Genomic DNA, 9,917 nt, shown 5'->3' with positions numbered 1-9,917 from the left:
AAATAAATGTAATATTGTCCCTGCTGGGCCCCACATCTCCAGAAATCGTCAGGGGAAGATGGGAAAGACTAAACCATTTTGATGGTATTATGAAGTGGAATCTTTTGTGGTTTTCTCTCTAATTTTCTCTCCAATTCATAGGAACTGTATTCACTTACTTTACCCATGACCAATGGCATGTTGTAAAAAGCGGACACACTTATACTTGGATATCTTTCAGAAAACATGAAATTTCTTCAGAGGCCAGAGATAACCCATTGTTACTTTCAATGAGGAAGAAATTACAGAAAACAATACAATTCATACATTTTTATCTAATCAAAAATGTAATTTTTGATATTTATTATCACGCCAATCAATATTAGAGATATTTTCCATCTACAATATCAACATGCATACAAAACAAAAAGAATACAAGGTTATAAAGAACCAGGTGAATGAATGAAACTCCATCAAGGGTGTATTCACACCGTGCGCTGTTGCCAATCGCATATATGTTTCTATGGAAACACAAGCAATCGGTAACCAGCACCCAGTGTATTGCATTAAAACAATGGCTATATTGGAGGCTATATTAAAAATACTGGAAAAAGTGATGAATCTCTAGTCATCCTTTGATGAAAATAGTTCACTCAACCGATCTTTTTAAAAAATCTGATTGCACAATAGGTCTAAAAACACACAAAAAAGAGATTTTGAGAAACAATAAAACCTCGCAGAAACTTTGGAGAAGAATTTCCAGGCTCAAAGCTACAGTGAAGAAATAACACAAGCGGATCAGGAATGTAACTCCATCCTGTTACATCAGTGCCAGTTCAAGCTCTAACACCCTACCTTCCCTTAAAGTACAGCAGAAGACGCTGACTGTGATTTTGTTCTTAGTTTGCATTCTGTCCTGCACTTTAACAAGATCTACCACTCGGGGAACATGTATTTAAACCCAGCAACCTTTTGTTGCATTCTGTACACTGATGCAGGATCTTATTTGTAATAGCCAAAAAATTGTTTGTCACCCAGCGCACTCCGGTGCTCTCTGTGCTAATTATGCAAGCCTCCTGCTTATTTGATTTCCTACAAGATTTGTTCTGGTAGGCGGTTGAACTGGCTGTGATAGACAGATGCCTCCTCCATTCACATTCCTCCCCTGCTAGTCTTGTTTGCCTGAATGTCAGAGGACTGGTCCAATCTCTCAATGGACAAGGAATCTGATATCTCATAAGAGGATTGTCTGCCCACTTGCCGGTGCTTTTCAGCTTGCTAATGATTTACGGACCCTTATGGAGCACAGTGGCTCAGTGGTTAGCACTACAGCCTTGCAGTGCTGGGATCCTGGGTTCAAGTCCCATCTAGGTCAACATCTCCAAATAACTTGTATGTTCTCTTCGTGTTTGTGTGGAGGTCCTCTGGTTTCCTCCCACACACCAAAACATATTGGTAGCTTGATTAAACTGTGAACCCCATTGGGGACAGGGACTTATCTGGCAAGCTCTGTGCAGTGCTGCATAATCTGTGTGAGCTATATATAAATAAAATAATTATTGTTGCCTGTTTTGTGACCCTCCTTTTGTCTCTTGATTTTGTACAGCAAAGTCCTCTTGGTTTTGGCCCATATTTGTACGACCATTATTCTGTGGCTTCAACAAGTCTAGGGTAGGTAGGCAAGCAGATAGTAACAGTTAGGTGGGTCTAGATTTAGGGTTCACTCTACATGCTTGTCCTTTCATTTCCATCTTGCAATTCTCATGCCCTCCTTAATCTTACTTATGCCTGCATGCTTGTAATATTGCTTCTGAGAGTCCAAAGATCATAGATTGAATATTTTCACGTTAACCATTCAGAGTTTGATGACTACTGTTATGGTTGCCTTATTAAACAACTGGCCCATGTGACCATCGAAAATCCGTACTATCCTAACAGTATCAAAACAGAGAAATAATCTTTGATCTCATCTGAACATTGTGGGGCACATTTACTTACCCGTCCCGTTGAAGCCGCCGATCCAGAATGTCCGACGAGGATTCGGAGCTGCCGCGATTCACTTACATCTTGCACCTGATTTCTTGAATATGTCACTTCCCTGCTGAGGTCCGCCGGAGTTCACCATCTTCTTCCCGGTGTATGTGAGTGCTGATCTTGCGACACCATTTGATTTTTAAATTTTGCGGTTTGTCCGAATTAGTCGGATTGTCCGCCGGCTACGCCCCCGATTTGTGTCGCATGAAAGCCGGCGCTGATGCGCCACAATCTGATCACGTGTGCCCAAAACCCTGGGCAAATCAGCGCAAAACGGAAAAATTTGGGAAACCCGACGGAAATGCGTCTGACGGACCCTTAGTAAATGTGCCCCATTGTGTACGCATAATAAAATATCTTGAAATAAGCTGAATTTTAGCAAAACTGAACCACATGTTAATAGGACACGGACAATACAAACTCACAACATCGCTCTTCATTACACTTTGCCATTTGCCATCATAAAGGGTTCACATCAAATGTGTTTCAGGATCAAAAATTAGGGAACAACTGGTGTAAAGTTTAAATCAAATATGTTTTAGTATAGAAATTTATTTGACACAGATTCCAGGCAAATGTAGTGAAGTAGGAAATATTGGTGCACCGTGTATCATTCATCTTGGTTATGCGCAGACAGAGGCTTTAGTTGAGCCTTAATAAATTCTTCTGTATCTATTCCAAGCATAGTCGGAAAGCAGCCATAGATGCGTGAGATTTTCTGTGCACCTAAAAGTAAGATGATTAGGGAAAGATTAAAGTTGACTGTCTACTTTGTTTACTGTGATCTGTGAGGCCAAATAGAGCATACTGAGTCAACGGGCCCTTAATGTGAGTAGTAGGATTAGGGGAATATGAGAAGAGACTGTATAAATCTACAGTGTTAGCAGTTATTAATAAGTCCAAGTAGGTAATCCTCTAGACGAATTACAGGCTGATCCTCCTAAACTTCATCCAAGTAACATTTGTAAGGGCCACGTTAATAGCAGATTAGATCTGCCAAATGTCACAAGCTGACAGACAGTACAACACTCGACTAAGTACGTCCCATTGACATTATATTTTATCACGTGTGTGAAATGTAAGGAATTTCCTTACATTTCTGGGGGATATTTTCTATGGTACATTAAACTAAGGGATTGGCACTGAGCAGTAGATGGTGTTCTAGTAACCAATGCAATGGCGCAAGTATACAGAGAGATGTACATCATATTAACCAGCAGATCTGGTAGAGTATCTTTCTGAATAGGGGCATCCCAACTCTGAGGAGACAAGGGTTGGGCATGCTGATTTTTATGCAGTTCGATACATGATTTTGCTTATATCGAATGGAGAATTAAATTTTAAGGCCCCTTCCACACTAGCGTTGCACTTCATGTCAGGGTGCAAAACGTGAAAAACTTACATTTTTGGCTGCTTTTTTTGTTCCATTTTTCCTTGGAGTCATTAGAGTTTTTGCGTTTTTCACGCGCGTGTTGTTCGCGTTTTTCACACGTTTTCGGTGAATTTTTCACGCGTGTTTTTTAAGTCAATGGGAGACTCGAGCATTTTTCAAAGGGACCATGGTTCAAGAATAAAATGTGTTATTTAATTGAAAAAGAATGTCTTCTGATAAGTTAGCAGATGTATGCAAACATCTGCAATCTATTCTTCACTGTTCCGCGCGTATATTATCTCCCAACAAGTTAGCAGATGTGAAGAACAGTGAAGAATAGAATAAAAACAGTGAACACAGTGAACACAGGATCATTTAAGTGAAAAACACAGTAAAGAACACAGTGAAGAATAGATTACAGATGTTCGGCACATCTGCTTACTTGTCGGGAGATACGCGCGGAATGGTGCGAACAAAATAGTATGTGAAGAACAATATATATGTGTGAAGAACACATTGCAGATGTATGCTATTTTGTTCGCACCGTTCCGCGCGTATCTCCCGACAAGTAAGCAGTTGTGCCGAACATCTGTAATCTATTCTTCACTGTGTTCTTTAATGTGTTTTTCACTTAAATGATCCTGTGTTCACCGTTTTTATTCTATTCTTCACTGTTCTTCACTGTGCTTTTTTAATTAAATGCTCAATCTCGAGCAGGGGAAATACTCTTATTCATGCCACCTTGCAACCCAACCGTTTAAAAAGCATTGCACTCGCAATGCTTGCGAGTGCAATGCGTTTTTGATGCGTCTCCATAGACCTGAATGGGGCGGGATAAACGTGCGTGAAACGCAAAAGTTGAGCATGCTGTGATTTTGACGCGCGTCAAAACAAACGTACGCACAAGCGTGAAAAAAAAAGCAAATGAGGAAAGGCTCATTGGAAACAATGGGACAGAGTGCAATGCAAGTTCTGCGTGTCAAAAGCACCCGCCGAACTCGCGCGTGAAAAACGCTAGTGTGGAAGGGGCCTAATCCTCTTTCTTTTCTCAGTTGGATCTTCCTCTAGATCAGGAAAATTCTCATCGGCTTTGAAGCGCCATACATATTTCTTCAGACATGTTGATGTTGATTTTTAATATGTTCAATCCTTTTATTCCTGTGGAGATAAGCCACAAAGAGAAATTTCTGACATCAGCTTACGACAGGGGAAGTTTTAGACTGCCATGGGCCCTGGGTTGTATGAATATTATAGCCCTTACAAGTCTGGAATCACTTCCTACATGTGGTACTAGAATCAAGCTTCTTGGTGAATGGAGGATGCATCCCTTCTGCCTGTTTTCAATCTGAGATTTCAGGACCTTTGGAGGACCTTCAAAGGTCCTGAAATTGCTCTTGTGTACATGTGTATTGAGAGCAGGAACAAATGTACGAGGATTTCATGGGTGAAGGACCTTCTCAGTATAAAATTTGGTGGAAGGTTTGGGTGGCCATGGGCACCCTAGAAGGCTTTGACCCTGTGCTTCCACCGGAACCGCTTAAATTCTAAACCACTACTGGAGAGATAGCTGTCGACCGTATAATTATTCGGCCAACATCTTATGTCAATGGCCAGTCTTGGGCCCAGTCATGTGTGCAGAACATGTATAGTGGCACGTCAATTTTTTATTAATGTTATGAGCACTAAGCCTCACAGTTTGTAAAAAGTGAAAACAGCAATGTCCATTAGACCTTATAATAAGCCTCTTAATACTTTCTACTTGTAACTGATGTGACATGTCTCCTGATATGATAAAATTAACCAATGACACAGCAATCTGACCATGAGCATATCACATTATCAAATACAGTCTGTATTACATTTACTATTTTAACAATGAGAATATAATTGTTTCCTATGATAAACTTGTATGGAGTTTAGATAAGATCATCATCACTGAACCTGCACAGCCCTATATGGGAAAGTCTTAGCTATGATTCTGGAAATAATAAGATCAGAATAATTTTCCAGCAGTTTATCTACATTTTTCCCATCGCTACAATCAATTTTATCACCAAAGAAAAGCTGATTAACAGATTGATAGAATTATTATCATGTTTACGGCCGTGTTTAGAGTTACTGTCTATGGAATTGAAGAACAATGGCCAAGGAACAAAGTAAATGGTCCAACACCAGTAAATAGTCAGACATCTGTAACATTTTGGAGACAAATGTGTAAATGTTTTATCCTTCATGTGCATGGCCATCTTACAACATCCAATATATAGCCATAGATAGAATAGGGTTCAGAGGCCTCAGTTAGATCACTGAACATGAATTTTATGATTTTTCCCCTTTTTTGCTTTGAAGACATGTTTTATGATTTTAGCCTTATGGCATTCAGATGGTCATATTTTTTGTTCGAAGTAGTTTTTCTGTTTATGTGTAAGTAGCATTCAAAGAGGTTGCCAGAGCTAACTAGCTGACAAGTGGTAGCGGACATACATACACAACACAATCTACTATTTGACCCAATAAGCAGCAGACATGGAGCCAGAAGTAGTAGTGACCTAGCGCCATCACTAAAGTTGTAGCCCTTATTGAAAGAGAATGGGAGCCACAGCTGTGGTTGCAGCCTTTGGACATTACAATGTTAGGGCTCATTCACATGGCCGTCTGCGGGGACGTACATACGGCCGCAAATTTGTGGCCGCATGTACATCCCCATAGACGGCAATAGCGGCGTGGCGCAGATACGGTGCCACACATGTGTGGCACCGATCCGGGCCACAGACCACAAAAAGATAGAGCATGCTCTATCTTTCGGCGTGTGTGCGGCCGTGCGCCGCTATTCTCTATGGAGGGAGGAGGGGTCACCTCCTCCTCCTCTCCAGCACACGGTGGTATGCCCACACGGTGAGCATACCGCGTGTGAATGTACCCTTAACATTACCTGCTCCTTAGGGCGCGCGCCGGCTCTTCAGGATTTAAGGGCCAGCTCCCTCCTGATTGTCGCTGGTCAATTCTGACTCAGCTATATAACCTGCCAGCTCCCATCATTCCCTGCCTGATCTTCAACCATTTCTTGTGAAGTGAAAGCCCTCCAGTGTTCCTGCGTTTCCAGTGTTCCTCAGTGTTCCTGTGCTACCAGTGTTCCTCTGTGTTTCCCATTCCTGTGTTCCTGTTTCAGCATTCCTGTGCCTGCTTCAGTGTTCCTCCTGTGTGCTCCTGGGTTCCTTCCAGCGCTGCTCTCCTGCTGTGATCCCAAGCTTGGACTGTATCCTGCTGTACTACCCTGGCTGCAACCATGGTCTAATCGTACGTGTGGAACGTCTTGGTGGCACCCCACCGCAGCAAGACCTTCCCGCTTTGGGGTGGGCTCTAGTGAAGACTCCGGTCCCAGGTGTCGGCTAGTACCATCCCCCGCGGTGGTCAGAAGGGTCCACAGACTCATTCTCCCCCAGCCTCCTCCTGTCCTGCTGCCTCCTCCTCCTGTCCTCCAGCCTGCTTCTGCATCCTCCAGCCTCCTCCTGTCATCCAGCCTCCTCCTCCTGTCCCCCAGCCTGCTTCTGCATCCTCCAGCCTCCTCCTGTCATCCAGCCTCCTCCTCCTGTCCCCCAGCCTGCTTCTGCATCCTCCAGCATCCTCCTGTCATCCGGCCCCCTCCTGTCCCCCAGGCTGCTCCAGCATCCTCTTGTCATCCAGACTCCTCCTCCTCCAGTATCCTCCTCCTGTCCCCCAGCCCCCGTGTCCTCTATCCTCCTCCTGTCCTCCAGTCCCAATGCCCTCTATTCTCCTTCTGTCCTCTATCCTGCGCCAGCCTCCTCAAGCACTATCCTCCTGTAACCTCCAGCCCCCCTTTCCTCTATCCTCCTTCTGGTCTCCAGCCTCCTCTTATTGTGGCCCCTGTCCCCTGGTATTAAACAAAAAACCCTGTTTCTTACATTTCTCGTTGCTCCGCAAGCACTCTTTTTTTCTCCCGGGCTCCGACTGACTCACAGAGGGGGCAGGGCCAATCGAGGGGCAGGGCTACCTCTCACATGACTTGTGCAGACATCATGTGAGGAGATAGCAGGGGCCGATCCCGTCTCCTCCTAGTTGCAAATCTATGGCTGCTCTGCAGCACTAATGTATGTGACCAGGAGGAGGCGGGACTATGCGGGTGAGACAGGGGGAACCCAGAACATTCGCCCAGCCACCCGTGACAGTGGGACAGAGCCCAAAAACCGGGATTGTCCCACCCAATCCGGGACTGTTGGGAGGATGTAGTAACTGCTCACTACTTAAGAACAGCATCCATGTCATGAGTAAGGGATCACCTGCGCATGATGAAAATGAATATTGTGGCACACTTTGTTAGTTTTTTTTAGAGCATACCAGACTGATTTCATGTCTGCTTGTGGCCATGTGCAGCGTAAAAAGCAAACAAAGTGAAAAAAAAAAACATAATTAAAAAATAATTAAATGGACTGACAGGAAACTAGCATTACACACAGCCCCACATGACCACACACTGACACAAGCAGTTTATCCAGAAAACCTAAATCAAATCAGCACTTCAAAGGCAGCAATCTGGGGAAATTGCTCTAATAGGGAGGCTGGGCCATCATAAAAGGGAGTCGTGATCAGACGTGACTGTGCTTGTTTGGGTTTGGAGTATAACAACAGGACCACAATGTGATTTTAGTTGATCCATATGACCTGAGTAAGAGCTAGAGGAAGCAATATGATAGTTCATATACTATGCGGTATAATACATGTGGTCTCTTTAGGCTGGAATCACAAATAAGAAATTTGACTTTCTTCAAACATTCTGTTTTTTGGCATTTTCATTGTTTTGTTAATTGAGGTGCTTTTTTGTCTTGTGTTGTGTGGTCTGCATTTTACAGCATGAAGAGTGCCCCAAGCAAGTGAGTTCAAGTGCCATAGTTGTATATGATGCAAAGAGTCCCTGCACTGGGACCAGGGTATAAGTGCAGCCCGGTTTTCACCAGAGCCCGCCACAAAGCAGGTTAGACTTGCTGCGGCGTGGTACCATTAGCTTGCTCCACAGGGCCGACTTTGTCCATGGTGGGGGCCAAGGAGTAGTGCAGAATCATAAAGCAGGACCAGACAGGAGGTCGAGACAGGCAACACAGGATCAGAAAGTGGTGCAAAGAAGAAATATATGCGACACTCACCCGTTAAAAGGTTTCTTTATTGTGGTTTCACATAAAATCAGTCCGACATAGTTCAGCCAAAGTGGGGCAGAGGTAGGAGCAGGGGGTCAAGCAAGACGACAGCCGTTTCGCGCCGTCCGGCGCTTTCTCTAGCCTGTGGAGTGTGGCGTCCTCACCTGATTCTAAATGCAGTCGGTGAGACGCCACTCCTCCCGTAACCCAGCAACCTAGACGCTGTAGTGCACAGCGGAAGTAAGCAATCCAAGCGATGCACTAGAGCACTGAGCGGACAGAAAGACACATACGATATAAAAGACATGTAACAGGATAAATAGGAGGGTGAGCGCAGCTCTGCTTCTCATGAATGATATATTGTTATGCATGCACAGAGAACAATGTGAAAAAGACCATTGACAGTAACTTAAAACAGAACATAAGATGTCATTTTTATCGTTCAATTCTAGGGGGCCCATGGCATTGGTTTTTAATATCCATCTAGCCTCCTTTTTCAATAGTTCCCTGTGACGATCCCCGCCATTCGGTGGAACCGGAACATGTTCGATGCACACAGGATCAGAGTCGGGGACGTAGTGGAAGGTCAGGGCAGGCAGCACAGGATCAGAGTCAATAAGGCAACCTGGGTCACAACGGGAATTTGGAATACAAGCAAAGGGCATCAGACAAGCTCTCTCTACGGCTGTGAGGTACAAAGATGTGCAGGGAGAGGCTGGGTTTTAAGAGATTCTGGGAATTGCCAGCAACAATCAACTAGAGACATGGGTCGCGGGAGCAGCTGTGACAACAACAAGGCTGTATGGTAATCACATTTTAAGTGCAGTTGTCTCACAAATAAATTATTATTTTTAGAGTCCCTTCCCTTATTCATAAAATGTTTCATGGACCAAACATTTACTCCTCCCCATGTCTCTTCTCAGCATTCAACACTTAATGTCATGTGACCAGGGTGATATAATCCAAGGTCCTTTAACCCAGTTACATTCACAACATCTACTCCATGTATGTATCTGATCTCATAAAATCATAGTATGCCTCTATGGATGTCTACTGCTCCCCATCCTCTATGGAGGCATGCTGTTATTTCATGTCATCAGATACATACATGGGGTAGATGTTGCAAATGTAATTTATAGAAAGGACCTTAGATGGCATCATCCTAGTTACATGATATAATGGGGAACATTTACTTACCCAGTCCAAGGAGTTCACAGAAAGTGCAATGTCCGACGATCCTGCAGTCTGCCACGATTCACTAAGATCGTGAGCTCGATATCCTGCATGTGTCGCTTCCCCACTCAGGTCCGACAGAGTTCTCCTTCTTCTTCCTGGTGCATGTAAGTGCTTGGACCTGCAACCCAATCTCAAACTTAAATCCC

This window comes from Engystomops pustulosus, chromosome 8 (genome assembly GCF_040894005.1).
Source record: "Engystomops pustulosus chromosome 8, aEngPut4.maternal, whole genome shotgun sequence".
Lineage (NCBI taxonomy): Eukaryota > Metazoa > Chordata > Amphibia > Anura > Leptodactylidae > Engystomops > Engystomops pustulosus.
The sequence above is the reverse complement of the archived record's forward strand: the minus strand, read 5'-3'. Positions refer to the sequence as shown.